This window comes from Narcine bancroftii, chromosome 10 (assembly GCF_036971445.1).
Source record: "Narcine bancroftii isolate sNarBan1 chromosome 10, sNarBan1.hap1, whole genome shotgun sequence".
Taxonomy (NCBI): domain Eukaryota; kingdom Metazoa; phylum Chordata; class Chondrichthyes; order Torpediniformes; family Narcinidae; genus Narcine; species Narcine bancroftii.
The window spans coordinates 89,579,367-89,594,660 of NC_091478.1; the positions used below are offsets into that span (position 1 = coordinate 89,579,367).

The following is a 15,294-nucleotide window of genomic DNA, read 5'->3' on the forward strand; positions in this document are numbered from 1 at the left end:
ATAATAATAACTGGGTGAGTAGCTCACAGTTCATGTGCAAAATGATAAAAGGGAATCAAACCTCATGGAGTTTTCACTTGCAAAGTGACAAGAGATTATGAATTCAAAGGTAAATCTAATAACAGTTCCAGAACTAGATTCAAGTAACACTACACAATAGAACCTACTGCATGTTATTTTTTTAGAGAGTCAGCAATATTGTTTAAAGCAGTGGTTCTCAGCCTTTTGCTTTCCACTCACGTACCACTTTAAGTAATCCCTATGCCATAAGTGCTCTGCGATTAGTCAGGAATTGCTTAAGGTGGTATATGAATGGGAAGGGAAGGTTGAGAATCACTGCTCTAGACTCAATTGTTACTGAAATATTTTACTTGAGAAAAATTGTCATTGGCCCATTTTCTTTGGAGTTATGAAACCGTGCACATAACGAGTCAATTAGGTACAATTAAAACAGTGGTTTTCAACCTTTTTCCTTTCCACTCACACACCACCTTAAACAATCCCTGACTAATCACAGAGCACCTATGGCATAGGGAATACTTAAAGTGGTATGTGAGTGGAAAGAAAATGGTTGAGAATGACTGGTTTAAAAGAATGGCTTTTACCACCAAGCCATCCTTTATGTGATTTATTTTTAACCACAGAACCATTGTAACTATTGAAAATTTACAAATAAGTGTATTGATTCTCAAAATGTATATAATGGGATAAGGGTCATATTTAGCACATGTAATATTGTATTGAAATCTTCAAAATTGCAGACAGCAGTAAAAATGCCACAAATTCATTAATGTGAAATGACACCAGAATGAAGTGCATAATTCCCTTCAAACAGCTTGACATGTGGAAGTTTAGCAAAACTTTGGGGGAACAAGTTACGGGACCGCAGGAAGGTGAGACTAACTGCTTTTCACAAGACCTTCATTTAACTATCAATTTTAATCCTCTGCAAATTCACTATAATGTAAGAAAATAAGACATTCATATTAATGCATTCTCAAGTACTTTTTAAATATTGGAGTACTTTCCAAATGATGTCCCCGTTGTGATGAATGAAATACAGCTAACAATATTTACTGAGCAAATTCCCATAAAGACAATGTTCTAAAAAGCAGAGAGTCTGTTTTTTGAGTAGTTTGAATGTGAAAAGAGCCAGGACAGTTGGAATAACACTCACTCAAAGTGATGGCATTAACATGGCATGGAATGCTTTGAATAAGAGGCAAGGACACTATTAACAAATATACAGCTGATACTGTTTAGTTCTCACATGGGCACTCTGCAGGAAAATATGGACTACATCACTGATCAGAACTTCCTGAATTTCAAATTTAGGACAGTGCATCAGAATATCTCACATCCAACGCCGTGGAAATACTGATAGGTGTGGTTGTACAGGTTGTACGTGATGGAAGTTTTCTAAAGTGCATCTATTTCAATGCAAGGAGTATTGTAGGAAAAGCAGACAATCTTAGAGCGTGGATTTGTATGTGGAATTAAGACATTATGGTCATAAGTGAAACTTGGTTGCAGGAGGCCAGGATTGGCAGCTCAATGTTCCGAGCTTCCTTTGCTTTAGACTGGATAGAATGGTGCGGGGGGGGGGTTGGTTGGTGAATGAAAGGGGGTGGAGTAACAATTATCAGAGCTGTGCACAGGCAGAACAGATCAGAAGACTCATCTACTGAGGCTATATGGGTGGAGCTGGGGAACAGGAAGGTATGACCGCACTCATAGGGTTGCATTATACACTGTCCAATAGTCAATAAGAATTGGAGGAGCAAATCTGCAGAGAGATTATAGACAGCTGCGGGAAAAATATCGTTGTGATTATAGGAGATTTAAATTTTTCCACATATTGACTGGGTCTCCCATACTGTAAAAGGGCTGGATGGCTTGACATCAGTAGTAGTTAAGTTATTATAAGGTGTTCTTAGCGATCGGGTTTACAATTATTTGGATAGCCAGGGACTGATTAGGGACAGTCAACATGGCTTTGTGCATGTTAGATTGTATTTAACCAATCTTATAGAGTTTTTTGAGGAGGTTACCAGGAAAGTTGGTGAAGGAAAGGCTGTAGATGTTTTCTACATGGACTTGACAAGATAGCATGTGGAAGGTTAGTCAGGAAGGTTCAAATGCTAGGTATTCATGGTGAAGTAGTGAACTGGATTCAACAATTGCTGGACGGGAAAAGCAGTGAGTGGTGGTGGATGACTGCTTCTCAAACTGGAGGCCTGTGACTGGCGCTGTGCCTCAGGGATCAATGCTAGGACGATTGTTGTTTGTTATCTATATCAATGATCTGGATGATAATGTGGTAAATTGGATCAGCAAGCTTGCAGATGACACAAAGGTTAGAAGCTTTGTGGGCAGCAAAGAAGATTCTCAAAGCCGGAAAAATGGGCTGAAAATGGCAGATGAAATTTAATGCAGAAATATCTAGCAGAGTGCTTGAATTGATTGCAAAGACATGGCTGGCTACAGATTAAGCGCTAGTCTGGGATTCCTGCTAGGTATGATGATCAGCATGGACACGATGGGTTGAAAAGCCTGTTTCTGTGCATTATGACTATAATAATAATAATGACAGGGCACATTTAGGTTGAAAACAAGGGTAAAGTAGAGAGGCAGCAGATGCATTTTGCATGGGAAGTTTTAACAAATGCAATAGAATGGCACCAATGGAATTATTGGAAGAAAACAAAATTTGAGTTCCAGAGCAAGGTTTGCAAGTTCTGGCCAGGTGCAAAGTTCTGACCAATCAGGTATGATTGTGTGGAATGCAAACACTTTGCCCTATAATTTAGCTGTGGCATTACACCAAGGACTCAGCAGCCCATTTAGTTGATGTGCAAGAACCAATATATTGATCAATGAAGAATCAAATTGTATATTGCCTGATGTTACTTTTTCTGAATCAACAGCGGATAAATAGTTTTCCATTGCAGTTTTGTATGTTACTGTGCAGAAAATTTACCCATCAAATGATATGAACTATGGATTGATCTTATGAAAAGATCCTTTTATGCCAACATGTTATTAATTTAGCAAAACCCATACTTAATTCAATGCCAGTCATTTTCATCTTGGTAATGTAAATATAGTTCTGTAAGTAAGTTTTAACCAATATGACATTATTTCCCAAATAATTATATTTAAAATTTACTACCTGTGAATGAATTTTTAGATTTGGACAGGAAAATATCTGATTATTGAGTGGAGTGATCCTCAGAGTTCTACAGAAAGCATAACATGCGGAATTTGGAGTCAAACCAAGATGTAGTTAAGATTGACATTTTATTGAAGTGTGTATAGACACACACACACACACACACACACACACACACACACACACACACACACACACACACACACACACACACACACACACACACACACACACACACACTTAAAAAAAATATACAGTGAATTTCATACCAATAAAGCAATGAAATAATATGTGAGACTACAACCACACAATCAACTGTTTTCATGTTTAATAATTATGAATCCTGATATCTAATACATTAAGGAGTTGTGTATACATTATAGTTATTGTTCATTGCCTGAATTGAGTGGAAAAAAGAATTGCTGGTGGAAGCAGTGTATTCCATGGAATCTATGCTTGTAATTATTGTTAGTCAATTCATTATACCATAAGAAAAATATCTGCTTTGCAGAAAGATGCAAATATTGGATTTTCCTTCTGATATGCACTTATACTCACGTAGTTTAAGCACAAACAAGTCCATTTGTCTTAAGTCATCAAAGAAATTACACTTTGCAAGAATTATTCTTCTAACTGCAATATACCTGAGTAAGCGTGTCCATTGTGCCTTGTATCTAAGTGAGCATTTGTCCACAAAATAGTGACGTGCCAACATCACAATTTGAGTTTCCACGTTGGTGCATGTTACCTTTGGCTTGGCTTCGCGGACGAAGATTTATGGAGGGGGTAAAAAAGTCCACGTCAGCTGCAGGCTCGTTTGTGGCTGACCAGTCCGATGCGGGACAGGCAGACACGATTGCAGCGGTTGCAAGGGAAAATTGGTTGGTTGGGGTTGGGTGTTGGGTTTTTCCTCCTTTGCCTTTTGTCAGTGAGGTGGGCTCTGCGGTCTTCTTCAAAGGAGGCTGCTGCCCGCCAAACTGTGAGGCGCCAAGATGCACGGTTTGAGGCGTTATCAGCCCACTGGCGGTGGTCAATGTGGCAGGCACCAAGAGATTTCTTTAGGCAGTCCTTGTACCTTTTCTTTGGTGCACCTCTGTCACGGTGGCCAGTGGAGAGCTCGCCATATAATACGATCTTGGGAAGGCGATGGTCCTCCATTCTGGAGACGTGACCCATCCAGCGCAGCTGGATCTTCAGCAGCGTGGACTCGATGCTGTCGACCTCTGCCATCTCGAGTACCTCGACGTTAGGGGTGTGAGCGCTCCAATGGATGTTGAGGATGGAGCGGAGACAACGCTGGTGGAAGCGTTCTAGGAGCCGTAGGTGGTGCCGGTAGAGGACCCATGATTCGGAGCCGAACAGGAGTGTGGGTATGACAACGGCTCTGTATACGCTTATCTTTGTGAGGTTTTTCAGTTGGTTGTTTTTCCAGACTCTTTTGTGTAGTCTTCCAAAGGCGCTATTTGCCTTGGCGAGTCTGTTGTCTATCTCATTGTCGATCCTTGCATCTGATGAAATGGTGCAGCCGAGATAGGTAAACTGGTTGACCGTTTTGAGTTTTGTGTGCCCGATGGAGATGTGGGGGGGCTGGTAGTCATGGTGGGGAGCTGGCTGATGGAGGACCTCAGTTTTCTTCAGGCTGACTTCCAGGCCAAACATTTTGGCAGTTTCCGCAAAGCAGGACGTCAAGCGCTGAAGAGCTGGCTCTGAATGGGCAACTAAAGCGGCATCATCTGCAAAGAGTAGTTCACGGACAAGTTTCTCTTGTGTCTTGGTGTGAGCTTGCAGGCGCCTCAGATTGAAGAGACTGCCATCCGTGCGGTACCGGATGTAAACAGCGTCTTCATTGTTGGGGTCTTTCATGGCTTGGTTCAGCATCATGCTGAAGAAGATTGAAAAGAGGGTTGGTGCGAGAACACAGCCTTGCTTCACGCCATTGTTACCAGTTTCATTATAATTAACAATGTAAAGGATGGTCCATTCTTTGGCTCTACCACTGGTCCACATGATGCTACAGAGGGTGACATAATTAGTGTAGTGGTTAACACAGTGTTATTACAGTGCCAACGACACAGATTGCAGTCTGATGCTGTCTGTAAGGAGTTTGTACATTCTCCTTGTGTCTTCAGAGGTTTCTTCCAGATGCTCCGGTTTCCTCCCACCCTTCAAAACTGTACAGGGAATTGCAGATTAATTGGGGTATTTGGGCGGCATGGGCTGCCTATGTGTCTACATATGAAATTTGTAAAGGAGAGATAAAATATCTCAGAGGCTTGTTGACCATTGATGTCTGGTTTATGGCAGCATAACTGCAATGAGGCCAATGTTTCTATTGACCAGGCAATTAAGAAAACAAAAAAATATACTAGACTGAGGAATCTGGAGAACACCATGCAGGATTCAAAAGGGAGAGTATTTTGATGTTTATGGTAAACGCCGATGTCTAGAATTTTAACAATGTTGGAAAGTTTACCATCAATATCAATAATTCTAAAGAAGTGCCAGACCAAATAGTAGGTGGTGTGCTGCAGGACCCAGTGCAGAGAGGGGTCCAGAAGGCAAGTGCTCACTCAATAGGAATCCATCGATTCCACTGCCAGGGTAAGGAGTAAAAACACCCACTTACCTTGTCTGTTCAAATTCAAGTAAATCATCACATGAAATGTGATCCCACCTCAATAATAAATGGTAAACCGACAAGAACTGCAATTAGCGTACAAGTCAACGGAAAAGCAATCATTGAATATTTTCATTTGTAAGATCATATCATGTGAAAAGCAAAGCTGTAGTGATCTAAAGTATTTCAACATGAAGAAGAATAGTTAGATACTTGCATGTTTTGAAGCTAACAGTCATTTTCTTTTTTTTCCAATTGAGTTATGTAAACAATGAATTATGGTCTTGGCATTCCCATAGTACCAGCCTGTTCTAAGTGCAACAGGCAGCCTTATCCCACTGAGAGACTTGCCTGCTTGAGTAACATTTTGAATAATCATTGAAGAATAGTTTTTGGGTTGAAATTGGCCATCCTTTTAATTGAACTTTGGAATTTCCAGGGCCTCCACTTCCTCAGCACGTCCACTGCCAGCCACACATCATAAATCAGGAAAACATGCAACTGGGGTTCCCAGCAATTTGGTAACTGTGGCAAAATGTTAAATGGAGAATCTTCAAGCACTTTGAGAGCTGACTGAAAATCTCGTCATTTCTTGCATTTAAAGGTTGATTGAAGTATTTAGTACAAACCAATTTCCATCACCTTAGATAAATTAAATGCCTGATATCTTAAGAATCTTGTTGAAATGGTGGGTTATATTGATAACTATTTCTGTGAAGATACCAGCATTATGATTATTTATGATCTCTCTGCAAAATGCTGCTAAACCTCTGACTGTTTCACTCACTGGTTAAGGTAATGTTATCTGTGGAAAATCACACCCTAAGGACTGTTTGGTTAGTCAATAGCAGCATAGAAAACATGGATTTGTGTGGACACTATTGAAAGGATAAGTGTGAAGCTGAGTATAAATCCAAAAAGGTGCAAATTTGATGTTCTTGACATTCCCAGAATTTAAAAAAAGGTTTGCAAATAGTCTTCACACTGACAAGATTTCTTTACCTTCTTAATGACATGTAAGTACAATCTGCAGTTAGAAGACCAAGCTACAAAAAATATGTGTTTTATGCTATAACAATTCATCAAGATCTCATGATAAAAGAATATAGTTATTTACTCCACACCCCACGATGCTTTCTTTATTGGGGCAGATAAAATCCCAGTCCGGTTTCTCTTCTCGTGATAATGTTCAACAATACTAAAGCCAAGAAATATCTTGAGTGTCATTTTAAAAATGTAGGCACAATATATTAACGGCTTGTTTGACAGATAAATTTTTTCCCATCTTTGTGGGCATCTTGTGTCCAGCAGAAAATTTTACTTCCTTTCTTGATTTTATTGAGCCTGTTTTGTTCATGTTAAGTTCCAGACTTAGAACCATAGTACCATAGAGCATTACAATACAGAAACAGGCCCCTACGTCCCTTCTATTCTGTGATGAACCTTTATTTTGCCTAGTATTACTGATCTGCACCCAGTCCATAACCCTCCATATCTCTCCCATCAATGGACCTGTCCAAATTCTTCTTAAATGTTAAAATTGAACACTGTGTGAAGATGTTCCCCCTAAATTTTTCCATTTTCACCACTAATCAATGTTCTCTGGTTTGTATCTCACCTACCCTCAATGGAAAAAGCTTATCTACATTTACTCATTACTTCATAATTTTAAATACCTCTATCAAATCTCCCCACAACTTTCTATGTTACAGGGAATAAATTTCCCTGTTCATCTTTTCTCTGTAACTTAGTTCTTGAAGTCCTAGTAAATCTTCTCTGCACTCTTTCTAACTTATTGATATATTTCTTGTAGTTAGGTGAACAGAATTGCACATAATATTCTAAATTTGGCCTCCCAACTCCTATACTCAATTCTTTGATTTATGAAGGCCAATGAACCCCTCTTTACGATCCTATCCACCTATGATGCCACTTTCAAGGTATTATATATCTGTATTCCCAGATCCCTCTGTTCTTCCACACTTCTCAGTGCCTTTCATTTACCATGTATATCCTTTCTTGGTTTGTCCTTCCAAAATGCAACACCTCACACATTATCTGCATTAAATTCCATCTGCCATTTTCAGCCCATTTTTCCAGCTTTGAGGAAATATTTAGGTGAGTGCTTGAATTATAGCAACTTTGCATCTGTAATGTTGCTGCAAAGCATCAAATTTCATGACCACAAATTTTTATGTTGATTCTGATTCTCTTATACTCTCTCCCCAGGTTAATGAAGATAACTAACCCATAAGCCTTCTCGCCCACCTTACTACCTGAGCTGCCAACTCCAGGAATCCTCAGACTTGTACACAAATTCCTCCTAAGATTCAGGATTCTATTGACTGCCATGCACACAAAAATGCATAAAATACTTTTACCTTTCTTTTCCCTGTGGTGGACAATGTGGAGATTAAGGAAGAGGAAGTGTTGGATCTTCTCAAAAACATCAAGAGTGATGTCCCAGGGCCGGATGCGATATACGCCAGGCTGCTGTGGGAAGTGAGGGAAGAGATAGCTGGAGAAGTAGCTATGACCTTTGAGTTCTTTTTGGCCACAGGGGAGGTGCTGGCGGATTGGAGAATGGCAAATGTAGTCCTCTTGTTTAAAAAAGTTATAAGGAGAATCCTGGGGATTACAGACCAGTAAGTCTTACGTCAGTGGTGTGCAAGCTATTGGAGAGGTTTCTTAAGGATAGGAGATGAGCATTTGCAAAAGTACAGTCTACTCAAGGATAGTCAGCATGGCTTTGTGAAGAGAAGGTCATGCATCACAAGCCTAATTGAGTTTTTTGAGGAGGCAACAAAAGGAATTGATGAGGGTAGGGCGGTAGATGTGGTCCACATGGATTTTAGCAAGGCATTTGACAAGTTCCTCCATGCAAGACTTGTTCAGTAAGTTATGAGGCATGGGATCCATGGAACCTTGATTGTATGAATAAGAAGTTGGCCTGCAAGTAGAAAGTAGTAGTGGAAGGAAAGTATATTCCCTGGAGGAGAGTGACTAGTGGTGTACTCAAGGATCTGTTCTGGGACCCCTGCTCTTTGTGATTTTTATAAATGACCTGGATGAAGAGGCGCAAGGATGGGTCAGCAAGTTTGCAGATGATATGAAAGTTGCGAGAGTTGAGCACAGAGCTGAATGTTGTCGAAGGCTACAAGAAGATATAGAGAGGATGCAGAGTTGGCCAGAAAAGTGGCAGATGGGCTTCAATCCGGATAAATGTGAGGTGATGCAATTTGAAAAGGTTAATATTAGGTTACTTGAGACTGTGGATGAACAGAATAACCTTGGAGTCCAAATCCATACATCTTTCAAAGTCACCTCACAGGTTGATAGGATAGTTAAGAAGACCTATGGGATGCTGGGCTTCATTAATAGGGGCATTGAGTTCAAGTGCAGAGAGGTGATGTTTAACTCTTCAAATCTCTGGTGAGACCACACTTAGAGTATTGTGCTCAGTTCTGGTTACCTCATCATAGGAAGGAACCATGGAGAGAGTGCAGAGGAAATTTACCAGTATCTTACCTGGATTGGAAAATAAGTCTTATGAGGCAAGGTTAGCAGAGATGAAACTTTTTTCTTTGGAGCACAGAAGGACGAGAGGAGACTTAATAGAGGTCTACAAGATTATGAGAGGCATTGATAGGTGGACAGCCAGCACCTGATTCCCAGGACAGGAATAACAAACACCAGAGGACATGCATACAAAGTGAAGGGAGGGAAGTTTAGGGGAGACATCAGGGGTATTTTTTTTTGTTACACAGAGAGTTGTGGGTGCCTGTAATGCCTTGCCAGGATGGTGGTGGAGGCTGAAACATTAGGGGCATTTAAGAGACTCTTAAACAGGCACATGGATGGAAGAAAAATAGAGGGTTACAGGGTAGGGAGAGTTTAGTACTTATTCTAAGTAATATATGGGTTGGCACAACATCGAGAGCTGAAGGGCCTGTACTGTTCTGTAGTGTTCTATGTTCTATAGACAAACTAAAAGATATCTCTAGTCCTGTGCCATTATCAAGAGAAGAAAGTGTGTCTTAAGAGACTCCCTTCTGAGACATCAAGTGTCCGAAGATCTTGCCACCTCCTTCTGAGCACTCATCGCCACACAGACTCCTGTCCGGTCCAGCAGGGAATGTGAGGCATCCAAGTCACAACACCTCAGGACCTGGTTCTGACCACCAAAATGATGAGGAAACTGTCAGTGACCCAGGTTCTTCGGTTGCCACCCTCATGAATCCCAGTTCCAATGCTTGGTTCACGCGAGCTGATCACCATATCCCTGTGACCAGATAAGAGGCCTTTGGTCACCCAAAATGGGCTTGGTCTTCTGCTGTGGTTTTCTACTTTTTGGGCTCCACTCCAAGCCAATTGCTTCTCAGCAGGCGGAGGTGGTGGGCGGGGGGTAAGATTTTTCTCCCATTTTGGTGCCTTGTGTTGAAATGCTGCTTCCTTGAAGTCTGCAACTCTGAAAGGCTGGGCTGCCACTATCAGCACCCAACCATTCATCGTGCCTGTCTTCATTTTATTAGTCAATCCAAAGTACATCATCAACACTCATCATTCCATCTGTCATTGCCCTGCCTTTCTTTTCAAATGACTTCCTGCAGCTGACAACTATTCCTAGTATCAAGAACACCACTGATTGTCACATCATTTGCAAACTTGCTGATCACATTTGTTACAATTATATCCAAATCATTAATATATATTACAAACTGCAAAGTACCTAGTACCAATCCCAGTGGTGCACGACTTGTCACACTCTTCCACCATTGCCCTCTGGCTCTTATTACCCTGCTAATTGTGGATCCAATTTGCTGACTTGCCCTGGATCCCATGAGTCTAAACATCTGGACCAATCTCCCAAGTGGAATTATGTCAAAAGTTCATCTGAAGTCCATATACACTACTTTAAGTGCATTGCTTTCAATATAGTTTGTTATCTCTTCAAAAAAGCCAGTCAAATTGATCAGGCAGAATCTCCCCCTAATACAAACATGCTGATAATTGATGTGGTATTCACTGTCTTTATCAGTACTAGTTTACCCTCTCCCTCAAGATTGTTTCCTGGAATGTCCCTACCATTGTATTTGGTTGCTTGTGAGGTCCACCATGGAAGGATCTTCCCTGCGGACATTCTTTGCTGAAATCCTCAGGGGATCTGAGCAGGAAAGAGCTATGAAGAACGGTATGAATACATATCCAAATCTTGGGCTTGTACCTAGCTCAGCTAACTCTGAGTCATAGAATTTGTCAGCTCAGCACTGTCGTGTGTGAAACAGAATATTTTAGAATATAAACTTCTATGCTAATCACAATAAAAATAGAGGTAGAAAAATATATATTCATCCATGATGAACACTTGATTTTTTAATTCCTTGTGACCATGTAATTAATTCCAATGATATATTTCAATTTCTCCATTGTAATTGACAACTCAACATATAATCAGCAAACAAAAATTAAATTGAATTGGGGGATATCTTAAATAGAGACACAATGGGGTCAATTGTGTTCGATTTTTAAAAAAAGAATTAAACCATTAGATTAAAGTCAATTACAGCCAAAGAAGGATTTAATTTTTTTTTACAAAATATCAGTTCGTACACTGCCACTGTGAACATGATCAAGACTATGGGTTTTATGTTTGTGGCTCTCCCAAGCAGTATAAAGAACAAAAATATATTAAAAAGTCATATCATAAAGATTAACTATTAATCAGCATGTTTGACCTGTCAGTAAGATTGAAGGATCAGACAGCATTTCTCTTGCATGGTTAAAAATGTCTTGTTGATGAATCATGTGCTGATCACAAGATCTGAGCTGCAGCAACAATAATGAAACTGTATGTACTACATGTTTTCCTTAACACACCAATAACCATCCATCTGCTTTTCATGTCGATGGTACTTTACGCCCAAACGTAGCATTGACACTGGGTTTTCCATGACAAATTGGACTGTGCGGTTCTGTGCCGACTGTACAACTAACTTAGTACAGAAGTGAATGAATAAAAGGCAAACCTGTCACATTTTTAATTTATAAATCAGGAATGAACTTTATTCCTCATGGTTTGAAGCTGCAGTGTATAACATATTCCCCCCCTGCTGGGATCCAAGAGCATCGCTTCCTGTTCCCCTTCATAATCATCATCGAAAAGAGGCGTCACTGCCTCAGTCGAAAATATTCCTAACTGCCTATATATAAATGAGTTAACAATGTTTTAAAAACATTTCCACATGCTCCAGCAGCAAAATATTACACCACTTTTCTCTTTTTGGCAAACTACAAGGTAATTTTATTTACACACTGCTGTAGAGCGCGTTGCTTTAAGTGGGCTCGTTGTACCTTTTCCCAGATTGCAACTGACAACATATTGATAATAAGTAAAAATGCAATGCTGGAGAAACTCAACAGATCAAACAGCGTAGCAAAGATAAAGGTTCATAAACATCGATTTGGGCCCTTCGTCGAGGTAGGGGGAAAAATGTTGGCAGGCTCTCAAACAAAATGGTGGGGGAGGTGCATGGTCCAAAAGAAAGGAGGGAGGGAGGGCACAGCTGTAAACAGGGGGAGGAGGAATGGTTCTTGGCTTAGAGACATATTGATAATAATCATTCTTACAACACTTATTTTAGCTTACATTTCTTTTAAGATTTTAGAATGGAAACTAAGAACAATAACAATCAATGAAGAAAGAAACAAAGACTGTGTTGTAATTTAACCACAAGACTTGCTAAGCGATTTAAGAAGTAATCTACAACATTAGGCAATTTTTACAATTAAATGCAACATCTGAATTGTAGAAAAAATACAGTCCATGATAGGGTTTAGGAGGCCAGTTTCCTGAGCTATTGCCCCACTCAGGGATAAGGAAGGAAGGGGTCATCTCATGTATTCCATTCCAACCAACACGGAGTTTTTCCCTTGCAGGTGCCTCCTGTGTGATGACCACTGAGGTGACCGATATTCACACCCACAGAATTCATACATCGATACACACAATTTTAAGATATGGAATAGAATTTGATCTCACAAAATTTGTGAGATAGAAAGTAAATCAACACAATTATTTTTTGACTCACGTTTCTTGGCACTTGCTCAGATGATGTTGCTTTGTGTTATAGAAAATCGTGATATGGGGGAAGGGGGTCTCCTGTATATGAAAAAAGAAAGAAAATGTTTTTAAAAACCCATTAATATTTCCCATATGACATGTGTCTCACAGATGTTTACAGAAGGGCCAAGTAACAATGAATAAGGGATAAAAGGGGAAAACAAAACTTTCATTAATCACTTGCTAATTTATTGGGTTTCAAACATTTTATTAACAGTTACAAATTATCCAGACAGGTCTGCAAGACAGGAACCTTGTCAGGCCTTCCCTCTGTCAAGAGATGAATATAGCCAGCATGTGGTCAGCTTTCGGGAAATAAACAAACTTGACCAGCTTGTAGGAACTTCACAAACTACCTTTCCTCCAACATTATTGTCCTTGGAATCATAGAATTAAAATTAATACAGTGTAAAGAATGGTTTTCCATCCTTACCATAAATAATGGAGGGGAGAGAAATTATATGATATTGTCACTTCTTTTATTTTTACAGAGGTATTTCAGAGAAAGATACAGTTCCTAACTAAAAGTCCCGATTGAAACATTTTGCAGAGACCTGGTCTCAAACAAGTACTCGGTTTTCCAAAGACTGGGATTTTTTTTAATGTAAAAAAAACTCTTAAAAGCAGCAATGATGCAGCCACTTGAAGAACAAAGGATTATCGACCAGCAGTTTGCCTGAAGCTGACTTCATCCAATACTCAGTTGGTTACAGTCTAGCAATCAACTGTTACTTGGTGCGAATTTATCATTCTCACATAAATAAATTTCCACTGTCAGAATTTGCACCTCGTTGTAAGTGCTGTTGTTTCCTTCAAATTATGTATACCATGTAGATAAAGGCAATTCTTTGGCACTCTCTAAAAAAAGAACGAAAGTAAAATCTGCCAAATAGCAATGCCAGCTACTTCAAATGGTGAATTGTGTATCTGTAAAGTATCCTTTTTTATTAGGACAACTTAAGAAAATCTTCACTAAAAAGCAAATATACTATCTTGTAATGGAAATGAGTGAAGGCTTTTAATGTATAAAGTACCATAGAGGCCAGCCAAACAACTCAGGAACAGAAGTCCTTTTTGGTGCCGAGCCTCAGACTGACTGGTGTTTAGCCGAAATATTATTCCATTACATAATTCCTTATCAGATTATGTCAGAGGTAAAAGAATTTTGGCAGCTCTGCTTGGCAGGACTCAATATTCTGTTTTAATATTGCATTATGATGGAGCAGCCAAAGGTCTCCATTGGAACCACCTTTTTAAAATAAGAATTTCTCAAGTTCAATTTCTGTAAATGAACTGAAAGAATGAGGCATTAGGTGCTTTGAAATTGAAGAATAATCAATTGATTCATGAGTCTGCCTACTTTATAAGAAAACTCACATTGAATCAGAAGACTGATTTTATTAAAACAAAGTGTGTGTGTGTGTGTGTGTGTGTGTGTGTGTGTGTGTTCAAACCAAAACAGGATCCAGGCAATGACACTGATTTAACTATTCAGCAGTGCATCCATTCATTTTACAGATTTCAATGAATCTCTTACTTCAAGATTATTGTGGCACATAAAATGTTAATTACGAATTCTTCCGATTATGATATTTGTAATCCAAAGCATTTTATTTATAATTGATATGAATCTCTACATCTTCTCACCATGCCCACTTTTGGATTCAGTCCAGCTTCAACGAGGATCACACTGCAGTCAGGTGTGTGAGAAGATTGTCACTTCTAGCAGGAGTGTTCTCTTTTAAACTGACAATCATATTTAAATATCAAAGGCAATAGTGGGAGGGAGGTAGTTCTGTCCATTTAATTAGTTGTGATGTTATCCTGGTCATTGAGTAGATATCGCTAATGATCTGGAACAATAATATAGACATATATTAGAAAGAAATAAAGATTTTTTTAAAAAACTCAAATCACTTGATGTAGATGAATAAATGGAAAAATAACATTTGCTTTAAGGAAACGGTTCCTGAAGTAATGATTGTCACGGACTGCCATAAAATCAAAGCTTCTTTGTATCAAGTTAAGACAGGGGGGGAAATTTATAGAGAGTTATCTTGAGTAATAAAGCACTACTGAAGGTGAGGCAAGGGAAAGGCACTGAACTAAATGATATAAATATCCATCTGCTGTTTTATATTTCTACCCAGCTCACACTTATCCAGGTCACAATATTGTGCTCTCAATTTATATCTTTACTGCCTATTTCCCAATCAATCCACTCTACATGGAATTCAAAATTCTTAGTAGAGTTCAAGGCCACTTGACCCAATTGGTGCTCATGTTACACAATATAAGCACACAAACATACACCCACTCACAAACATAGAATAAGGTTCTTGTAAAGAAGCATTTTTTTGTTAACTTAATTACCAAAACTTCATC

General features: G+C 39.3%; 1 long non-coding RNA gene across 1 annotated transcript in view; it reads right to left on the minus strand.

The window, feature by feature from the left end:
• LOC138744006 (uncharacterized) overlaps window positions 1-14,756 on the minus strand; it is a 57,742-nt gene extending 42,986 nt beyond the window's left edge. Inside the window, exons 1-2 of the long non-coding RNA XR_011345186.1 lie at window positions 14,557-14,756; window positions 12,878-12,948 (exon numbers count right to left, since the gene is read on the minus strand). This is a non-coding gene — a long non-coding RNA (uncharacterized lncRNA). The remainder of the gene's footprint in view (window positions 1-12,877; window positions 12,949-14,556) is intronic.
• Window positions 14,757-15,294: the final 538 nt, after the last annotated feature.